Source organism: Tamandua tetradactyla, chromosome 7 (assembly GCF_023851605.1).
Source record: "Tamandua tetradactyla isolate mTamTet1 chromosome 7, mTamTet1.pri, whole genome shotgun sequence".
Classification (NCBI taxonomy): domain Eukaryota; kingdom Metazoa; phylum Chordata; class Mammalia; order Pilosa; family Myrmecophagidae; genus Tamandua; species Tamandua tetradactyla.
In genome coordinates, this window is record NC_135333.1 from 139222098 (window position 1) to 139242454 (window position 20357).

A 20357-nucleotide genomic window follows, 5' to 3' on the forward strand; every position below is an offset into this window, starting at 1 on the left:
TTTCTGGAATGCAAAATGTCACACACATTTTTTTTAAGAGTGAACTGAAATTTTTCATGTAAAGGACACTTCTACACTTGCTGTAGGAAATATATCCTTTTGCTTTTCCATAAATAAAACATTCGGAATTAGTATGCTTCAACCAAATCAAAAGAAATGAAAAAGTGCCAGAAGTAATGTTGAACCAATCTTCTAGAAGCAGCCAACATTTTGATGTAAAATTTAAGTTAAATATACTTCCCCCATTTTTAACTGGTATGTCACATATCATGAAATTCGTCTTTTAAAACATGCAATTCAGTGGCTTTTACTATATTAATAAGGTTGTGAATCCATCATCACTACCTAATTCTAAAACATTTTTGTCACCCCAAGAGGAAATTTGTACCCATTATCAGTCTCCATCCAATCACTGCCCGGTCCTCCTCACACCCATCCCTCAGCAATTCCTATTCCACTTTCTGTCTCTATGGACTCACCTACTCTGGACATTCCCTACAAATGGAATCAGACAGTATTTGACCTTTTGCATCTGACGTTTTTACTTAGCAAAATGTTTTCAAGGTACATCCATGTTTTAACATGCATTGGAATTTCATTCCTTTTTACACGTCAATAATATTCCATTGAATAGATATATTGCATTTTGTTTATCCATTTATCAGTCAAAGGACATTTGAATGGTTGCTTTTGGTCTTTATGAATAATGCTACTATGAACATTGGTGTATAAGTTTTTGTGTGGTCATATGTCTTAATGCCTCATGAGTTTATGCTGTGGGAAGTAGAAGCAAGTGTAAAAGAATGATTATCATTTACTTCCTCTCATCTCCTGATTGTAATTCTGTGTTTAACCTTTTGAAGAACTGCCAGATTATTTTTTTCCAGTTGCCTGCACCATTTTACATTCCTGCCAGCACTGTATGAGGGTTCCAATTTCTGCAGAGCCTGGCGTCTTTTTTTTTTTTAATCATAGGTCTGTCTTTTTTTTATTATAACCATCCTAGTGGGTGTGAGGTGCTAGCTCATTGTGATTTTGATTTCCCTAATGACTCATGATGTTGAGCAACTTTTCATGTACTTATTGTCTGGTAGTATATCTTCTTTGAAGGAATGTCTATTTATATCCTTTGCTCATTTTTAAATTGGTTATTTGCCCTTTTATTCTTGGATTATAAGTGTTTAATATATGCTGTATACAAATCCCTTATCAGAGACATGATTTGCAAATAATTTCTCCTATTCTGTGCATTTTCTTTTTTTTTCTATTAGAGAAGTTGTAGGTTTACAGGAAAAATCATGCATAAAGTACAGAGTTCCCGTATACCACCCTGTTATTGACACCTTGCATTGGTGTGGTACGATTGTAACTGTTCATAAAATACCATTTTAATAATTGTGCTATTAACTGTAGTCAGTGGTTTACATGAGGGTTCACTGTGTTATACAGTACTAAGCTTTTTTTAAAAAAATTTATTCTAGTAACATTTATGCAACCTACAATCTACAATTTCCCCTTTTATCCACATTCAAATATATAATTCAGTGCTGTTAATTAAGTTCACAGTGTTGTACTACCACACAATCATGTGTTACCAAAACTTTTCCATCATTGTGGGTTGTCTTTTAACTTTCTTGATGGTATCCTTTAAAACACAAGTTTTCAATTTGATGAAGTCCAATTAATCGAACTTTTTTTTCTTTGGTTTCTGGTGCTTCTTGGGTCATGTGTAAGAAGTAAGTGTCCAATCCAAGTTCACAAAAAGTTATAGCTATGTTTTGTTCTAAGAATTTTATAGTTTTAGCTCTTAAATTTAAGTCTTTGATCCACAAAGACAGAAAGAATACCTACTGTGGGACAGAATTTATATAGGCTTCATTGAAAATTATATATTGTATTGTTTGTTGATACATACCTACTAAATAAAAGTATAAAAATATTCATGGGAATGGTGAAAACAAAATTTAGGCTGGTGATTGCCTTTGGGCATGGTGATGGGGATTAAATCAGTTACAAGTCTCTAGAGTTTCAATTGTATTAATAATGTTTAACTAATTAAAATGAGTAGAGGAAGCATGGGTGTCCATTAGCTGTCTCCACATGTGTGAATGAAATCTCTCATGAAGTAAGTCAGTGCAATGCCAAGAACCACATGAAGGATGTTACATCATAACTGGGTCTCTAATGGCATAGAGTGAAGTGTAGATGTAGCATTGTCTAGTTATTTGGGGGAAGGCAATCAAAAGTGTCTTTTTGAATTTATATTTTGACTAGAGCATTTCCTAATATAACTCATGTACATAGTTTGATTGGATGTCATAAGTACTTGGAATCTCAGGTAGGACATGAGATTTTGTTGGTTTGTCCAGAGTGATCCCCCGATAAATCCCAGAATGATTTGATCGGTGACTGGAAAAGTATTTGCAAGCCCCCTTCGGGGAATGGTGAGAGTGGGGAGAAATTCAACTTCCCCAAGTTGAATTCTTGATATTCTCACAAGCAGTGTGGACAACCAAAACTATAGGCTGAGCCCCCAGGCTTGAGGTTTGTTCACATGAAACTTAACCCCACAAAGGATAGGTCAAGTCTATTTAAAATTTAGGCCTAAGAGTCACCCCCAAGAGAGCCTCTTTTGTTGCTCAGATGTGGCCTCTCTCTCCAGCCAACATGACGAGCAGTCTCACCACCCTCCCCCTCTCTGCGTGGGACATGACTCCCAGGGGTGTGGACCTTCCTGGCAACGTAGGACAAAGATCCTGGAATGAGCTGAGACTCAGCATCAAAGGACTGAGAAAAACCCTAGAATGAACTGAGAATTAACATCAAGGGATTGAGAGAACCTTCTCGACCAAAGGGGGAAGAGGGAAATGAGACTGTGTCAATGTTTGAGAGATTCCAAACAGAGTTGAGAGGTTATCCTGAAGGTTATTTTTATGCATTAAGTAGATATCACCTTGTTGTTCAAGATGTAGCAGAGAGACTGGAGGGAACTGCCTGAAAATGTAGAGCTGTGTTCCAGTAGCCATGTTTCTTGATGATGATTGAACAACGATATAGCTTTCACAATGAGACTCTGTGAATGTGAAAACCTTATGTCTGATGCTCCTTTTAGCTACTATATCAACAGAAGAGTAGAACATATGGAATAAAAATAAATAATGGGGGAACAAATGTTAAAATAAATTTAGTTTGAAATGCTAGTGGTAAATGAAAGCGAGGGGTAAAGGGTATGGTATGCATAATCTTTTTTTTCTCTATTATCATTTTATTTCTTTTTCTGTTGTCTTTTTATTTCTTTTTCTAAATCGATGCAAATGTACTAAGAAATGATGAATATGCGACTATGTGATAATACTAAGAATTGCTGATTGTATATGTAGAATGGAATGATATCTTAATGTTTTGTTTGTTAATTTTTTTAATTAATAAAAAAAGTTAAAAAAAGTGTCTTTTTGGTTATAATGGCTGTGTTGGCCTATATTATTATTCACATAATGTGATTACTGTTACAGTCCCACTTCATTTTATGTTGAGTAGGTATATCTATGCTATAAACATCTATTAATTCAAAGAAAACATGATTTTATTTGTTTTTATTTTTAAAAAGTTAATCTAACTTAAGTTTTTATTTTATTATAAAATTAATACATACTTATGGTAAAGTTTTCAAATAGTACAGAAGGAAGCAAGTGTAAAAGAATAATCCCATCCCTCTACTTCCTCTCATCTCCTGATTTTCTGGTTTTACTTATCAGAACCCACTGCTATTCAGATTCCTCTGTACACTTCCAGAAATTATCTCTGCAATGACACAGATAAACGTGTGAATGAATTTTAATATAAATTAGATAATAAAATTCCATATAATTCTGTGACTTTTTTCCCCTACTTTACATTTTTAGAGCTTGTCTAATTAGAGCTACAGTATGGATATCATAAATAATGAATAAATAATAGATACCTATTGATAGATACTATTAATAGATAATCATCTCTCTTTTTGCTATTACAAACTACAGTGGACATTCTTGCACTATATCGCTGCTCTGTTGTTCAAATATATCTGTAGGAACAATTAGGAAAGGAATAATTGGTGTACGAATTTTAATATGTTTCTCCTATATATCAAGGATAGCAAAAATAAATTTTCTTTGTTATTTAAGACTTTAAAAAATGCACTCTCTTTAGCTCTTCTATTTTTCCTTCTATCATTCTCTAAGCCCTTTTAACAATATAAAATTATTGGATTAGTGCAATTATGCACATGGGAAAAAAGACTTGGTTGATTCTACTATGTCCATACTCTAAATTTCCCACTTCCAGTTTCAGGTAGAATTATTAGCACTTTTCAGACATTTCTCAATCGTCCACCCTTATACGCAACCAAACAAGAAAATTAAGTGCATTCCCTGTGAAATCTATTTATTTATAAATTAGATACATGTACAAATGTGTTTGCATATTATGCAAATTATAAAACATTGACGAAATTTGAAATAGGAAAGGAAAAAATAAAAATCAATATAAATGTGTTCTGAAAATTCCTTTCCATATCCCAGTGTATCATTCTGCACATTTCCTGGGGTGCACACCCCCCACGTAGAGATCACTGCTTTACTATCTACCATATGTATGTGTGTGTGGGGGGGACTTCTCTCAATGTTTTTGGGTACACAAGATAGTAGAGCACATGCAAATCTGCAGCAGAAAATTGACAGTATCAGCATTTAATCATTATGCAAGATTTTTTTAAACAACATTTTGTGTCTATCACTCCACTTAAATCTACGCTCTAGATATGCAACTGATGATCATAAAGTTTCCACTGCGAGAACTGGCCACCCAAATGACTTCTATAACAGTAAAGATAAAATTAAAATGTTCTAAACTTAATGTATTCCACAGCACTTCTCCAAGGCAGATGGCAGTGAAGAATATGTAAACAGTCTTTTAAAAACAGCTACCAGAATATTTTTTGCTTCTTTATTCTCCCTCAGGTATTGTTTTATATGTTAATTAATCATTTCACCAGAGACCTCTTAACAAAAATACTAATAGTTATTTGGACAATTCTTTAATCTCTGAGATATTCAACAATGACATTTTAATTTAATCTCCAGGACATAGTTCTGTGAATGACATAATAATGAAAAAAAAGACCCTTTAAAAATGTATCACCTTTTCAAATAAAGGGAGAATGCAGGACAAATATTTTTTTGGGGGGCGGTGTGGAGGGGTGCGTGGTCCAGGAGTCAAACCCAGGTCACCTGCATGGAAGGTGAGCAGAGGACTAACTTTTAAGGCCAGCTAATTCTATCATCCGTGCAGTTTACATGGTCTAAGGCTACTGTAAGACTCTGATAAAGAAAGTCTAGGTATAGGGTTGCCAGAGTTAGCAAATAAAAATACAGGGCACTCAGTTAGATTTGAAATATAGCTCTAACTACCAAATTTTGGCCATTTAATGAAAGTAGTGGCATACAGGATATTTAGGGCATCCTGACAAAATCAACACAGGAAACCGGGCAAAATCATTAAATATAGGATCTGTCCTGTACATGCAGAATGCCTGGCAACAACAACAAGGCAGAACATAATTGACCTAATTTCAATTCTTTCTATGCATTGTGCATTTCTTATATGCATGACAGAGATTTGTAGTTGTGGGAAAAGAAATAAGAATTAAGTACACAGAGATTTTCAGATAACTAGAAATGAATTGTTTCTTTTTTTTGTCATTTTTTCCTATTGATTGCAAAAGAAAAATACGTAGTTGTTTTCACTGTGTACTAAACAATTATAACATAGAACACAGTCACTCTTCTATGATTTTCCTGTAATAAAACTTACAGATTTGTGGTATAAATGGGATCCATACGAAGAAATGACAAATAAAACCATTTTTTAAAAACGCTATGCAGCCATAGTATTTGAAAAGTCTAAAGTCTCTCAAATACCAACTGCTTGATTCAGGATAAAATGAGTCTTAGAACACGCGTTATTTTGATTTATTATATTACTTGCAGAATTTGGAAATACTTCTTGACATCTGGATATTTAAAACAACAAAGTACTATAAGGTCTTAACACAGAAAGTTGTATTTCAAGGAAAGTTAAAAAAAACCCTTCATGACCCACTACTTTATATGAGACATATGCCCTTCTTATGATTCTGGGTTGAATGTTTGGTAGAAAGAATATTTTGAAAATTTGGAGTTCACATTAATCCATTGTACTTCATATGAAGAAAATTTAGTCATACTAAAAAACAGCTTTTAGCGATTTAATATTTTGAGTTTATCTAAATTGTAGATGAGGTGAAATACTTATAAAACCTAAGAATGCAATTATAACGAGGACGTAGAAGAAGAATACATAACTCTGCACATTGAAACATAATTATACTGGTATGCATATGTTGGAAATATTGTACAAAAGAATTTGAAGATGAGTCCTTTGAACTTTTTATATTTTCACTCATCTGAATTATCAGTGCAGATATTTTCCATCAATAAGTCTCTATGTTAGTTGAGGATGGACTCTCAGAGGACCATACATGAGATAAAAGCAAGGTGCCTAAGCAATCTGTTCAAACGGATAGAGTTCATTAACCGAATACCACCGACGGTTCCGGAGTTCAGGTCCACGCCTAACAAATTCCAGAAGTTCTTCAAGCCTCAGCAAGTCAAAATACACTACGGAAATCATTTGTGACAAGAACTCTTGGGCTAAGCTTTAAGTAATCAGTATCTGGTTAGGACAGGAATCACCCAATATCCTGTAGAGGAAAACAGCTGACATGAGAGGCATTTTAGCTTTCCCTCTTGTAATCATGCTTTCTAATGTACTGCCAATTCACTCCTGGGCTGCCCTTGATAAGGCTTGTAGTGTTACGGGAACCCAGGGTTCACGAATGCAAATTTTACAAGGCCCCCTGCCCCCATCTTTGCCTGCAGATCATTCCAAAAGTAAAATTGGGCTTTATTGTGGACGACCCTTTTCAATACAAATCTTAATGGAACTTACGAAACTCCCTAACTAAATTGAGGTATGATTTTGTTAGGAGGAGAAATATGGGGGCAAAGTGTCTTTTTTCTTTTTAAAATGAAAATTGCAAAAGCCTAACTAAGCACCCAAATTCGATTGCTTCCATATAACAAACTTTGTCATTGCTAACAAAGGGTAAATACAAGCCGTCCTGATTGATATCAAATGAGAATCTTCTAAAGGGCTCTGGGAAGCCCTGTTGAGTACATTTGCTGCCTGAACATATCTGTGCAGAGTCTGCCTTCTGTAGCTGGCAGGAGGGACCTCTGGAAAAGGAGGGCTCCTCTACTTCCTGATAGCTTTAGGATCATTACATGGGCCTCTCCTCATTTACTTGATTTGACTTTTAAATCGTAAAGTGGCAACAAATATTTGAGGACAGGACACAAACTGTATTCCTGCGTCAACAAAAGCAAAAGCCCACCCCGCCGTTGACCCTACAGCGTCCTCGGTCTGTTAAGTGGTGCACAGGCGCCACCTAAAGGACAAAAGGCAGCACCATCGGCTCTTACGTGGAACTGGTTTACGAGTGTTACTGAACAAATAATTTTTTTTTTTTACCGTGCTTCTGTTTCTCCACTGACACAATGAAATACAGCACAATCGTTTATATAGAGACTATAAAAACAGAAGAATTATGGGGTGCTTAGGACAACCATGGGAGGCAGGAAGAAGGAAAGGGCATGAGCTATGTTTGAGCACACAAACCTGGGCTCAGATACCACCTCTGCAACTTATGGGCTCTTTGACTTCGGGTACTTACCTAAATGTCTGTGTCTTGGTTTCTGCATCTTTAATGGTGATATTGTACTAGCTCCTTCCAGTGTTGGATGTAAGGATGGAATATAGGTAAAACATCTTGTACAGTGCCTGACACTTCAGCAGTTGCCCTTCAAATGTTATTAGATATAGGAATGGACATATTAGGCTTTTCTAATTTCTTTCTCTCCAAATAGAGGCATAGTCATTCTTGTACATTTTTCCTCATTAAGTACTAAACTTAGGTCTTGGGTTATTATCCTATATTTGAATGTGCCCAATAAAATAACCTTTCTTACTTTTTCTTCCCCTTTATCATTGACCCCTACAAGCTATTCTATTTGGCTCTTCTCCACATGGTTCATGAGCATAAGGCACAGATTAGGTCTTCACTGGAGAGGGTTTTCTCCAGAAGAGCTCCGTAACAGCAATGCTTTCCATTCTAAACCTGCCAATAGAGGCTTCGTTATTTAAAATGCATTTGCTTTACCCATTTTGCACTGCCAAATGTCCTAGAGCTCTCAATTTAATAGGTGATGTTAAGGAGACCTAAGGAACAGTTATGACTAGATTAAGAGTCAGTCAATATTGCACCAAGTAAAACAACTGTCCATAGATAATTAAGTTATCTGGCCAGGAATAGCCTTTCACGAGAGGCACCTTGATTGTGATAACAATTGGCATCCACACCCTTTGAGCACAATCCTTTCCAATACGGGTGGTGCAACAGGTGGAAAGAAAACCAGACACACGACTTGACTTCTCCTACCAATCAGACTGTCCTGAAAATCCAAATGAGGACTAATATGGTGTGTGTGTGTCTGTGTGTGTGTGTATTAAATGCATTTTAGGTTTGCTGAAGGATTCGATTTGGATTTACTACTGGATATCACATAGGGTCTTGGCAGATGCCAAGTTTCCCTGACTGTTTAAAAACACTTACTGTTTGGTGTCTTGGATTTTCCTTCTATTTGACTATCAGTACAACCAGGATCCTGGCAAAATAGATAGGACTCAAAACAAACTCACTTTTTCCAGCCCCAAATCTTTATTTCCCAAGCCTAGTCTCTCCATGAAAGATATTTTAGTGAAAAAGTAAATAGAATGGTTCAAAATTGCTTTTTTCTTTTTGGATTCATGATAATTTATTCACCTTTGCCTCCCCCAAAAGCAAATGAAAGCAGTTAAGGCAATATCAATCAGTCCTCACTTTTCTGTGTGGGTCTGAAGAGTAGATGGGCCAACAGGGGAAAGTGACATCTATCTAATCTAATCTCTTTTATATATATATATATATATATATTTCTATTGAGAAATAACCACTCACACAGAGTCCAACAATATTATACAATCAATGGCTCACAAAAATCACCACGTAGTTGTGTATTCATCACCAGGATCATTTTTAGAATATTTGCATCACTCCAGAAAAAGAAATAATAACAAAAAAGTACTCATACACCCCATGCCGTTACCCCTCCTCCTCCTCATTGACCCACAGTATTTCAATCTACCCAATTCAAAAGCGCTTTTGATAAATGTAGGACAGGAATCTTTGGGAGGATAGTTGGATGGTCAATGGAGCCGATGGGGTGAATAAGGGTAGCAGGTTCTCAATGAGCATATTTACTAATTCTTGGGTGTCTCTAAGGCCTGAATTGGCCCCAATTTTACATATATCCAAATATTAGTGTTAAGAAAGAACAAACTAGCAAAGGCTGGAAGTCAAGTCTGTGCCTCTCAAAATTAGGGGCGACATGGATGAATAAATGGCGGAACATTCTTCCAGCCTTCGGGAAATTTGGCCTGGCTGAGGACCCACCGTGGAAGCTTCCTCTCTCACCCACTTCTTTCCCACTTTCTTACCACCACAACCAGGGTAGATTTTGCTTAGGACTTGCAAATGCCTCGGGTGAGTAAGAATGCTTTTCCTGTGTAAGAACACAAGACATTTTAGGAACAGGAAAAGCCTATCCGTTCCAACATACCTGCCCTTTTTAGGTTTATCTTAATCTCATCTTCCTGCATTGTTACATTCCTTACACAGAGAACAGTCTTTCTTGTAAATTTTTGTGATCTCTACTATCACCAGACCTGAAACAATAAGATGTACATTTCGATACCATTATCTTTAAGAGTAATGATTTCTGAAAGCAGTTGGCAAAGCGAGTAGAAGACGTTGTGATTTTTTTCTCTTAACAGTGTCATAAACCAGGACTCTGAAAGACGAGGCTGCAAAGAAGTTTGAATTCAAGAAGTGGGAAAGTCATGTGCTTGATTTTATGCTTAGCTTTTGATTATGTTACCTATTTGTCTTATTCTGCAGTTTCTCTCAGAGTGCTCAGTAACAAGGGGTGTATTTATGTGGAAAGGATTTGACATGAAGAAAATACACAGGTGGCTAAAGATTAATTGCTAACAGCAGAGACCTGTTAAAAAGCTTAACATTCTCTGAGTTCGCCTGTTTCACATTTCGTATCTGGAATTTACAATAGGGTGAGGTAAGCCGTTTGCCATCATAAGGATAGCGAAATAGTTATTTAACAGATGTTTCACTACTTGAGACAATTCATATGTAATTAAAAAAAAAAAAAACCCACCAAAGATGTGCATCCCATGAAGCCCCGAGAAGGGACTCTCAGCGGCGTTTGTGAACGGTGTCTACACATTTTATGCCCTGAGTTTTCACTCTCTAATTGTGCAGGTTAACAAATCGCTGAGAAGATACCAGAACTGTCTGCCAGATGTCGGCCACTGATTAATTTGTCTTAAGTTCAGCCAAAAAGGAAGAAAATATGATGGGTGGGGCATGAACAGTGAGCACAATCAACATCTCACCAACCAAGGTTTCCTGTCACCTTGGGAAAAAATTGATTGGCACTGCAGTTTCCTGTGTACAAGTTAAAAACCAGTAGCAACTGCAGTAACAAGAATAAACTGCAGATAAGAGACTTGGAAATTAAATCAAGTCATATCACCAAAAACTTCAGCTTGAAACCTTAAGCACAGAAGTCCGAAGATAACTTTTGAGAGGATTTTTTTTTCCTGTTATTTTGCATTTAAAATATATTTCTTTCTTCTAATTTCACTATTTCTGGGAGCCAGAAATCATTGAAAAGGACATAGGAATTTCAAATTTATATGGTGTGTGTGGGGGGGGCGATCATTGTCCAAGACTCAATTTCTTCTCATCATTCGAAAGACAAATTTACAAATGAACTGCAGTGATTTTGTTTGTTTGTTTGTTTAGATTCCTTATCTTGAATCAGAATTTTCTGGGAGCAGAGGGGATCTTTTCTATAGGTCAGCCCCAAGTATATAGCAAATTAAATATTTAAAATATAAGTTGTAGACCCAACTTTCAAAGTATAGGGGTTATAGGAGGCAAGCAGAATCGAAATTGAGCCAAATCTTCAACAAAGTTTACCTTGTTTTAAAATTTTTTCTTATTTCCTCGATGATTCAATGGCAGTTTTATTACACTGGCATCTGTATGGTTCAATACAATTCTACATGCTTTCAGCTTTGATTCTGCGATTTTATTCCATATTGCTTTATTCATTAATTTATTGAGCACCTAAATATGTGGAGGCGTGCTTTTAAACTGAGGATTAGGACAAATCAAGCAAAAACGGTTCCTGTCCTTTATTATTAAGAATTCACATTTCAAGACATCAAAAAGCAAAAGTGTACAAAGAGATAGGAGCAACTTATTGAGGAATAATGAAAGAGAGCAGCGAAAGTGTTTGCACAATCTACTATCTTTGATGGTAAGTTTAAGTTGAGAACTTTAAAAATTGACCATTTTAAATGAGATTTGTTTTTGAAAATTACTTCACACTCTCTTTTTCTTTCAGTTTCAGAATCACTCTCAAAATTCATTCACTCATTATGGAACATGTATCTATAAGTTGTAAAATACTCTTCATGCTGCTTCTGCTTTCACTACCAGTGTCATGGTTATGAGCAGACTGCCTGGGTTCAAATTCGGGCTCTGCCTTTTGTGACCTTGGGCAAGTTACTCCATGAACCTCAGTTTTCTCATTTGTAAAATGGGGATATAAAATAGTTCACATCAATGGATTGTTGTGAAGATAATTGAGCTAATATATTTTAAAAACACTCAGATCAGTACTTGATACCTAACAAATTCCATGCTAGTCGTTGCTAGTATTATTAATGTTGTTATGTTACTACTGGTTCTGATGCTGCTTCTGCTATCAAGAAACCTTTAGGACTACTGCTAAAACTGCTGTGGCTTTCCCGCAAGCATGACTATTGCAGTTGTGTCCTCCTGGCTTACCATGTTGCTGTGCTGTTTGGACTACTGCTGAGGTTTGTTTCTGCGGCTGTTACCACTGCTGCTGCTGGGAACAGCAGTTTCCATGGGGTGTGGTGTGTGAGTGTGTGTGTGTGTGCGCAGGTGTGTGTGGAATCCGGAGGTAAACACACAAAATACCGGTGGTGGCTAGCTCTGATGGTGGGATTGAGAATGAAATGATTCCTACATTTTCGCTTTTGCTTACATATATTTTCCAGAATTTCTGCAATAAGAATATATCATTTGCACTGTTCATTAAAAATTTTTTTGTTGTTACTTTAGTAAAACCTTTAACAGCTTGGAGAAACGTTGAGTCACATTTATCAATATTTTGAACTGCTTCATAACCAATACCGCTTTTCTGAGAGGAGAGGGTTTACAGTTCACGCCTTCCCAGCATAAGGAGGCATCATATGTCATCCTATTATAAAATAAGAAGGAAGAGACAGGGTCAGGACACACAATTTATTTGCCACCCAACAACGCACCAAGATTGCATAGTACATTTAGTCACATTTATCTATCTTGCAGTTATTTTTATCTCATGTCAGACCCTTCCTTTTTTATCTTTATGTTTAAGAAGAAATATTTTTGATAAGAAGAGAGATCTTTTGTATATTTTAGCCAAACTATTCCCAGGAGAATGCCCTTGGGTTGGCCCATAGCTCACTTTGGAACAATTACTCTGACATTTTCCTGCAAACATTCCCCACAAGACCTACTAAGAATAAATAAAGCACAATGGAGTAAAATTATCCACCAAATCTAGGAAAAGCACCTATATTTTAGTCAGGAAATCTGAGGCTTTTCTTTTCAGAATATTAAGTACTTGTGAGTTTGGACAGTGGAAAAAAAATTCAGGTTCTTCAGTTATTGGTTTGGTTTGGAATCTGAATATTAAAAAAAAACCCACCAATAACCAGCTTGGGTGGGGTTAAAATACAACTGTCCTTGCTATATAAATGGCTTTAATAAAACAGACAAATGCGAGAAAATAATGGAAATAGGAGAAAATCATGGAAAAACATTCAGAATAAGGTAAGTGTTTTTAGAATAATGATGAAAGCTCCCCTTATCAACTGTTCTGAAACCTTAAATATCAAAGTGTTGGACATCTCACTCTTTATGAGAGATGAGCTAAAGGATGGTTTTATTTCTGGCCTGTTTTTTTAACTTCTTGGATAAATGGGCCCAATCTCCGGGTCTCTGGCATAACTTTGGTTGAAGGCGAACTCAACCTGAAGGCAGTTTGTGTTGCCTTGATAAGAAAGGGCCTTTCTAGTGCATGTCTGAGCCTAAAGAGGAAAATCAGAGTGAATTAGTATTACTTATCATGTAGACTCACATCGTAGATGGATCATGATGACAGGTAATGTTTTTCAACGTAAACTTGCAGATGATTGTTCAGGAGTCCCAACAGAAAACCCAGTAAGGAATGGAGCTTTATTTATTTTTTTTAAGTTTGTTAGATCTTTTTGCTAATGCTTTAGTTAATTCAAAAAAATGTCATCAAGAATCAAATTCAATATAACAAATACCTATTATGTGCTTGCCATAAGCAAGACATTTTAGGGCAAAAAACAGACTTCAAATTGGGTGGAAAATTAAGGCCCTAGAAAGGTATGTATAGTGATTGACAGATTAGGGTGCAGAGGCACGCCCCATGGCGAGCTGGGTGACATCGAGTAAGTGACAAAATCTCTCAGGGCCTTGGTTTCCCCATAGTTACTAAAGCAGGGATAATAATAGTATCTTCCAGGTGGGACTGTTTTGGATATTAGAAGTCATAAATATAGCATGTTCAGAACAGTGCCTGGAATATAGTAGATGCTTTAAAAAATGTTAGCTTTATTGTTAATATTATCATCATGGATTTTTAAAAAAATAGGCTTCTTTCCTGATTATTCCCATTTCCCCTCTCTACTATTTTCAAAATTCAATGCTTATTTTTATATATATGGGAGTGGGGATGGGGGTGGGATGGAGGTAGGGAGGGTGGAATGAGCTTTTGGAGAATTCCTACTTTATATGAAGATATGTCACATAACAATTGCTCTGTATTTGACCATGTATGGATGTTAGACTGCAATACAATAGAAGATATCTTGAATTATCTCATGAACAGTAAAGGGTTCTGCATCGTCATGAAGGGACCCTAACTGGATGGAACTGAGTTTTAGTTTCTAGTCCTAATTTCTTCTCTCTCAGAAGATTGAAACACTCAGACTTTTATTGATTCATATGTGTTCCTGGAGAGAGGTTCTTTGTGAACCTTTTGGGAAATGTCAAAAACTGTATCACTTTTGGGAATAGGTAACTGAAGATTTTAATTATCAAGATAAGGTAAAATACTATTTTTAGAATGGGTTATATGTATAAAAACAAACAATTAGTTTGCTTCTAAGCATAAAGGATGTGTAACATGTTAATTCATGAAAGAAGCTATCAGGTACTTTTGTATTGCAATCAGGTTTTCCAAGTAGGCAATGAAAAATGTGCCTGGGTGTAAATATTTAATGGCTTTTCTAGGAGTTGGTTTTAAAATTTCTATTAACTATAAATAGCCTTCAGAAACTCTAGATATGTTACAGAGACTCTTGGGTGAGTCCCACGTGAGTTGGAGGTATCTTCTAGTTGTACTTTGGAATAGCTTCATCATTACAGAGGCTCGGACTAAAAAGCTCATAGGAAATGCTTTTCAACAGGGCGGGACATGAGCTGCACAGAACTGCCCAAGTGTAAGAAAGATAAATAGGAAAGAAAAATTACGTGAGCTGGAATCACCCTCCATTCTGAGCCCACCTGAAAAGGTTTACCCCAGAGCAACCTAGGGAAATAATTACATCAGTGGTCCTCAAACTCCTTTCAAATTGGGGTTGGGGAGGTGGGGTCTTGGTTAAAAAACAAAATAAAATCTTACCTGTAAGGCCAAGAAGCAGAACAGTTCAAGCATAGCTGGGCTTACTGAAAAGCTGAGAAGACCCAGGCCCCACCAGCCTACCACTCTCTAAGACTCTACAGAGCATAGTCAAAATCCACTGATTTAGATAAAAGTGTGTCATAATACACAGCTAGCATGAGCCCAGCTCCAATTTCATCATTTAATAACCTGACAGATGGATCCCATAGGATTCTTAGGGTGCTTGCAAACATCCTAGTTAACGCTGCTGCCTGTAAGACACTTAAGAACCTTGTGTAGCTCTAACATTCTGTATTTTAATATTTTTGGTAATGAATCCAGCTATAGGAACCCAGGTGTGAATTGAGCAGGTAAGAGCTGTGGTAATACCATGGGCTCCAATGTGAAATTGGTTTTAGAAAATCATCGGATAGGTTTTCAAGTTTGCAGTCCCTGAGTTATTTCAGTTCCACAGCCCTGCTTCCCATAGGGCTCTGGCCAACGCTTTACACTAGTGCATAGTTACAGGAACGTCCCCAGGACTCGGATCAATGTATTTAAATATACATGTGTGGGTATATGTGTGTGTTTGTATGTATGTTCATATATAAAAATAAATAAATAAATACATAAATATATCACCCAACTCTGCTCCAGGGCTTTTTAAAGCTGACTTCCTGGATCCTAGAATATGCAATTTCATGTTCTCCCATGGGGGCTATTTTATTAAAATAGGCTTAGGAACCACTGCTCTAAGATTTCTCTCAACTCTAAAGTGCAATATTTTAGACTCTTCAAGAATCCACTAGTTCTAAAATATGACCACCTATGTCCCAGCCATGTCCAGGCCCACCAAACTCAGCACCACCACACTGTGGGGACGAGGGCAAGGGACTCAGCACATACTAAGGTCTAATGTGCACCAGGTATTTTGATACACAATAAAGATACACATGGACCATCCAGCCAATCCTAAAAAACACCCAGGGCAATATATAAGATTCCACAAGGGTTCCATGCACTAGGGTAACTTTCCAGAAACCTACAACCTCCAGATGGACCACATAAGTCCTGAAACCTAGAAGGCCCATCCTCTCCAGAACATCAGCTAGTTCCATTTCCCTACCCCATATTACTGACAGCCCTTTCCAACATGAAAAATTAGAATGGCCATAGCCCAAACTCCCTTAAAGAGAGGAATAGAAAGATCAAAGGTGATGGTGAAGCTATACAGAGAAGGTAAGGTTTATCAAACGAGAATGATTGCTGAATCATTATATTGATATTGATATTTCTTTTAGTCTCCAGTATCATAAAGCAGATAGGAATAAAAACCTAAAATTGTGGCCAAGATGGCAGCTTAACAATGTGTGCATTTTAGTTCATCCTCCAGAACAACTACTAAATACCCAGAAACAGTACAGAATAGCTCCTGGGGCCACGTCAGTGACTGGACACACAGCATACCCCAGTCTGGACCAGCTGGACCAGCTGCGAGCACCCCAGAACTGTGAGTTCCCCAAGCCACAGGCTGCCAGCACCACTCCCCAACAGGCTTCTTCCCAGAGGGAAAGGAAAGAGACTTTACCAGCAACAGGGGCTGAGCCCAACCAAACACCAATTGTGGAATTAATTAACAAATTCTGACTACTAAAAATAGGCCCCCAGCTCAGGTGAACCTGGTCAAAGTGGAGGTCGCTCATTTTTGCTCCCATGACAAGGGGGCAGGACTGACGGAAAAAGAAAAAAAAAAAAGAAGGAAACAGAGATTTTTGTGGCTGTGTTTCTACAGAGGCTTGACTGCCTTTGGATACAGTGGCGGGGCTTCTCAGACTGCAACTGCCCCAGGCATAGGCAGAAACAAGCTCGTTTGAGGGCTTGTCTGGAGCCCATACCTTCCCCAGGGGAGGGTGAAGCCCAACTCATGTGGAATCCCTCCCTCAAGAAATCCAAACACCAGGGCTTGGTAACTTGAAGCCATTAAAGCCAGTCTACAACCTCTTCTCTGTCTCCACCACGCCCCCAGAAGGGAGAGTCTGCCAAAGTTAAAGGTACTGTGTCATCTTATGCTGGTGGGACCTGCAGTCAGACAAACATCACATACTGGACAGGATAAGAAAAACAGCGTCCAGAGACTTCACAGGAAAGTCTTTCAACCTGCTGGGTCTCACCCTCGGGGAAAACCGACGCAGGTGACTCTTTCCTCCTGATAGGAGGCCAGTTTGGTCTGGGAAAATCTGGCTGGGGTCTATAATACCTAAGTAGACCCTCCTAAGTGTGTGTGTGTGTGGGGAAAGGCACCATACAAGCAGGGCAAGAAACAAGAAAACAAGAACTGAAAAATTCTCCTCTGTTAAGCAAAACTTAAGCTAGAGATCCAGATAAAGCTGAACTGAATGTCAAAGAACAGATAGACAACAAATTTATCCAGTAAGAAAACCCTAGGTAAAAGAAGTGAAAGCAATCTCCAGAATAAACTAATTAAGGTAACTAAATGCCTAGACGCCAGCAAAAAAATAAATCACACTAGGAAAATTGAAGATATGGCCCAGTCAAAGGAACAAACCAACAATTCAAATCACATACAGGAGCTGAAACAATTAATTCAGAATATATGAATAGACATGGAAAACCTCATCAAAAACCAAATCAATGAATTGAGGGAGGATATAAAGAAGGCAAGGAATGAACAAAAAGAAGAATTCGAAAGTCTGAGAAAACAAATCACAGAACTTATGGGAATGAAAGGCAAGGTAGAAGAGATGAAAAAAACAGTGGAAACCTACAATGGTAGATTTTGAGGGACAGAACATAGGATTAGTGAACTGGAGGATAGAACATCTGAAATCCAATAAGAAAAAGAAAATATAGGGAAAAAATGGAAAAATATGAGCAGGGACTCAGGGAACTGAAAGACAATATGAAGCACACGAATATACGTGTTGTGGGTGTCCAAGAAGGTGAAGAGAAGGGAAAAGGAGGAGACAAACTAATGGAGACAATTATCACTGAAAATTTCCCAACTCTTACAAAAAACTTAAAATTACAGATGCAAGAAGTGCAGCATACTCCAAAGAGAATAGATCCAAATAGATGTACTCCAAGACATTTACTAATCAGAATGTCAGATATCAAAGAGAAAGAGAGAATCTTGAAAGTAGCAAGAGAAAAGCTATCCATCACGTACAAGGGAAGCCCAATAAGACTATGTGCAGATCTCTCAGCAGAAACCATGGAGGCAAGAAGACAGTGGGATGATATATTTAAATTACTAAAAGAGAAAAACTGCCAACCAAGAATTCTATATCCAGCAAAATTATCCTTCAAAAATGAGGGAGAAATTAAAACATGTTCAGACAAAAAATCGTTGAGAGAATTTGTGACCAAGAGATTGGCTCTGCAAGAAATACTAAAGGGAGCACTAGAGACAGATACAAAAATACAGAAGAGAGAGGTGTGGAGAAGAGTGTAGACAGGAAGACTATGAGTAAAGGTAAAAAGAAGGAAAATTAGATATGACATATAAAATCCAGAAGGCAAAATAGTAGAAGAAAGTACTACCCGTGCAGTAATAACACTGAATGTTAATGGATTAAACTCCCCAATCAAAAGACATAGACTGGCAGAATGCATTAAAAAATAGGACCCATCTATATGCTGTCTCTATTCAAAGGACATGAGGGCAAAGACACAAACGGACATTTGCACACCAATGTTTACAGCAACATTATTTACAATTACCAAGAGATGGAAACAGCCAAAATGTCCATCAACAGAAGGGTGGCTAAACAAATGAGTATAACTGCTGAATCATTATATTGATATTTATTTTCCTCTCCAGTGTCTTGGAACAGCCAGCAGGCAAAATCTAAAATTATGGAACTGTAACCCATACCACACCCTGAAATCTGTTCTATACCTAATGGTTTCAGTGTGTTTTGAAATTTATTGCTTTTTTGTATATATGTTATTTTTCACAATAAAAAAAATAAAACCTGTAAAAAAAAAATGAGGGCAGAATGAAGACATTCTCAGATAAATAAAAACTGAGGGAACTTGCCACCTCTAGACTGGCCCTACAAGAACTGCTAAAGAGTGTTCTTCAGGTTGAAAGTAAAGGACATTGAACAACTGACTGAAGCCACATGAAGAAATAAAGATTTCCAATAAAGATCATGACATGCATAAATATAGGAAATAAAAATATAAATAATAATAATAATGGATTAAAAAAAGCCTAAAATTGTGGAATTGTAACCCATGTCAAACTCTGAAATCTGTTCTACAACTAATTGCTGTGCTGTGCTTTGAAATTTATTGCTTTCTTGTATATGATATTTTTCACAAAAAAGAAAAAAAGTGATGATAAAAAATATATATGTTCCTTCTAGCCTCCTATATTCTGGAGCAGCTGGAAGGAAAAATCTGAGATGATGGTATGGTAACCCATGACAAACTCTGGGATCTGTCCTGTAACTACCTGTTGAAGAGTGCTTTGAAAACTACTGCTTTTTCCTTTCTTTGCATATATGTTATATTATACAATAAAAAAGTTTAAAAAAACAACAGCATATACATGGTTTAAGATTTGGTCCTTACCTACAAGGACTTTTCGATTTAGTTTCCTGAACAACACAGTTTAATATTTTATAAGGGATAACAATGATTTATAAAACAGTGGAGGGTCAAATAATCATGTTTAAAACCTTATTTGAATTATATCATTCATTATTAATGTTTTAGGACAGCCATTTTAATGCTACTTGACTTTGGACACCCCAGACCTCCAGATGATGTGTAACAACTAAAAAATAATAATTCCAGGGAAACTATTAGTGTCACTATATTATAAGTTCCATGAAACATCCTAGATTTTTCTGGTATGATGTAAAGCCAGACTTGGAATTTCTGTCACACACAGACTTTTTTTTTTTGCATACAGTTGTTTCAGTGCTCCCCCTACAGGTCATATTTAGAAGAACAGATGTAAATTAGAAATGAGAAACATCTTGGGGTCATCATTCTTAAATACAATATGCTCTCAAACATACTGAGTGTGTTCTTCATGGCTTTCAAGGATTTTACGTTTAAATAAGCAAGAACTACTACTTTGTTTCTGAGCTGTTGCCCCAAATTTCTAATCCAGTGTTCCATGAGCTCCTACAAGCAATCTGTCCAAATATAAAACTGAACACATAACCCCTCCTACATCACCCACCAAGACCTAGTACGTGCACAGCGCTTTGACTGCTGACATTCTCGGACACTCGCCCAGCTGGAAGGAGATCCACTCCGCTCCAAACTGCCCTGGAACCTAAGCCCTTCCCTTAA

General features: G+C 37.0%; 1 protein-coding gene and 1 long non-coding RNA gene across 3 annotated transcripts in view; one reads left to right on the forward strand and one right to left on the reverse strand.

Annotated features, from left to right (window-relative positions):
- PTPRR (protein tyrosine phosphatase receptor type R) overlaps positions 1-20357 on the reverse strand; it is a 137393-nt gene that overhangs the window by 76395 nt on the left and 40641 nt on the right. The window lies entirely within an intron of this gene.
- Positions 13124-20357, forward strand: part of LOC143642706 (uncharacterized) — a 64623-nt gene continuing 57389 nt past the window's right edge. The window contains exon 1 of the long non-coding RNA XR_013155816.1: positions 13124-13165. This is a non-coding gene — a long non-coding RNA (uncharacterized LOC143642706). The remainder of the gene's footprint in view (positions 13166-20357) is intronic.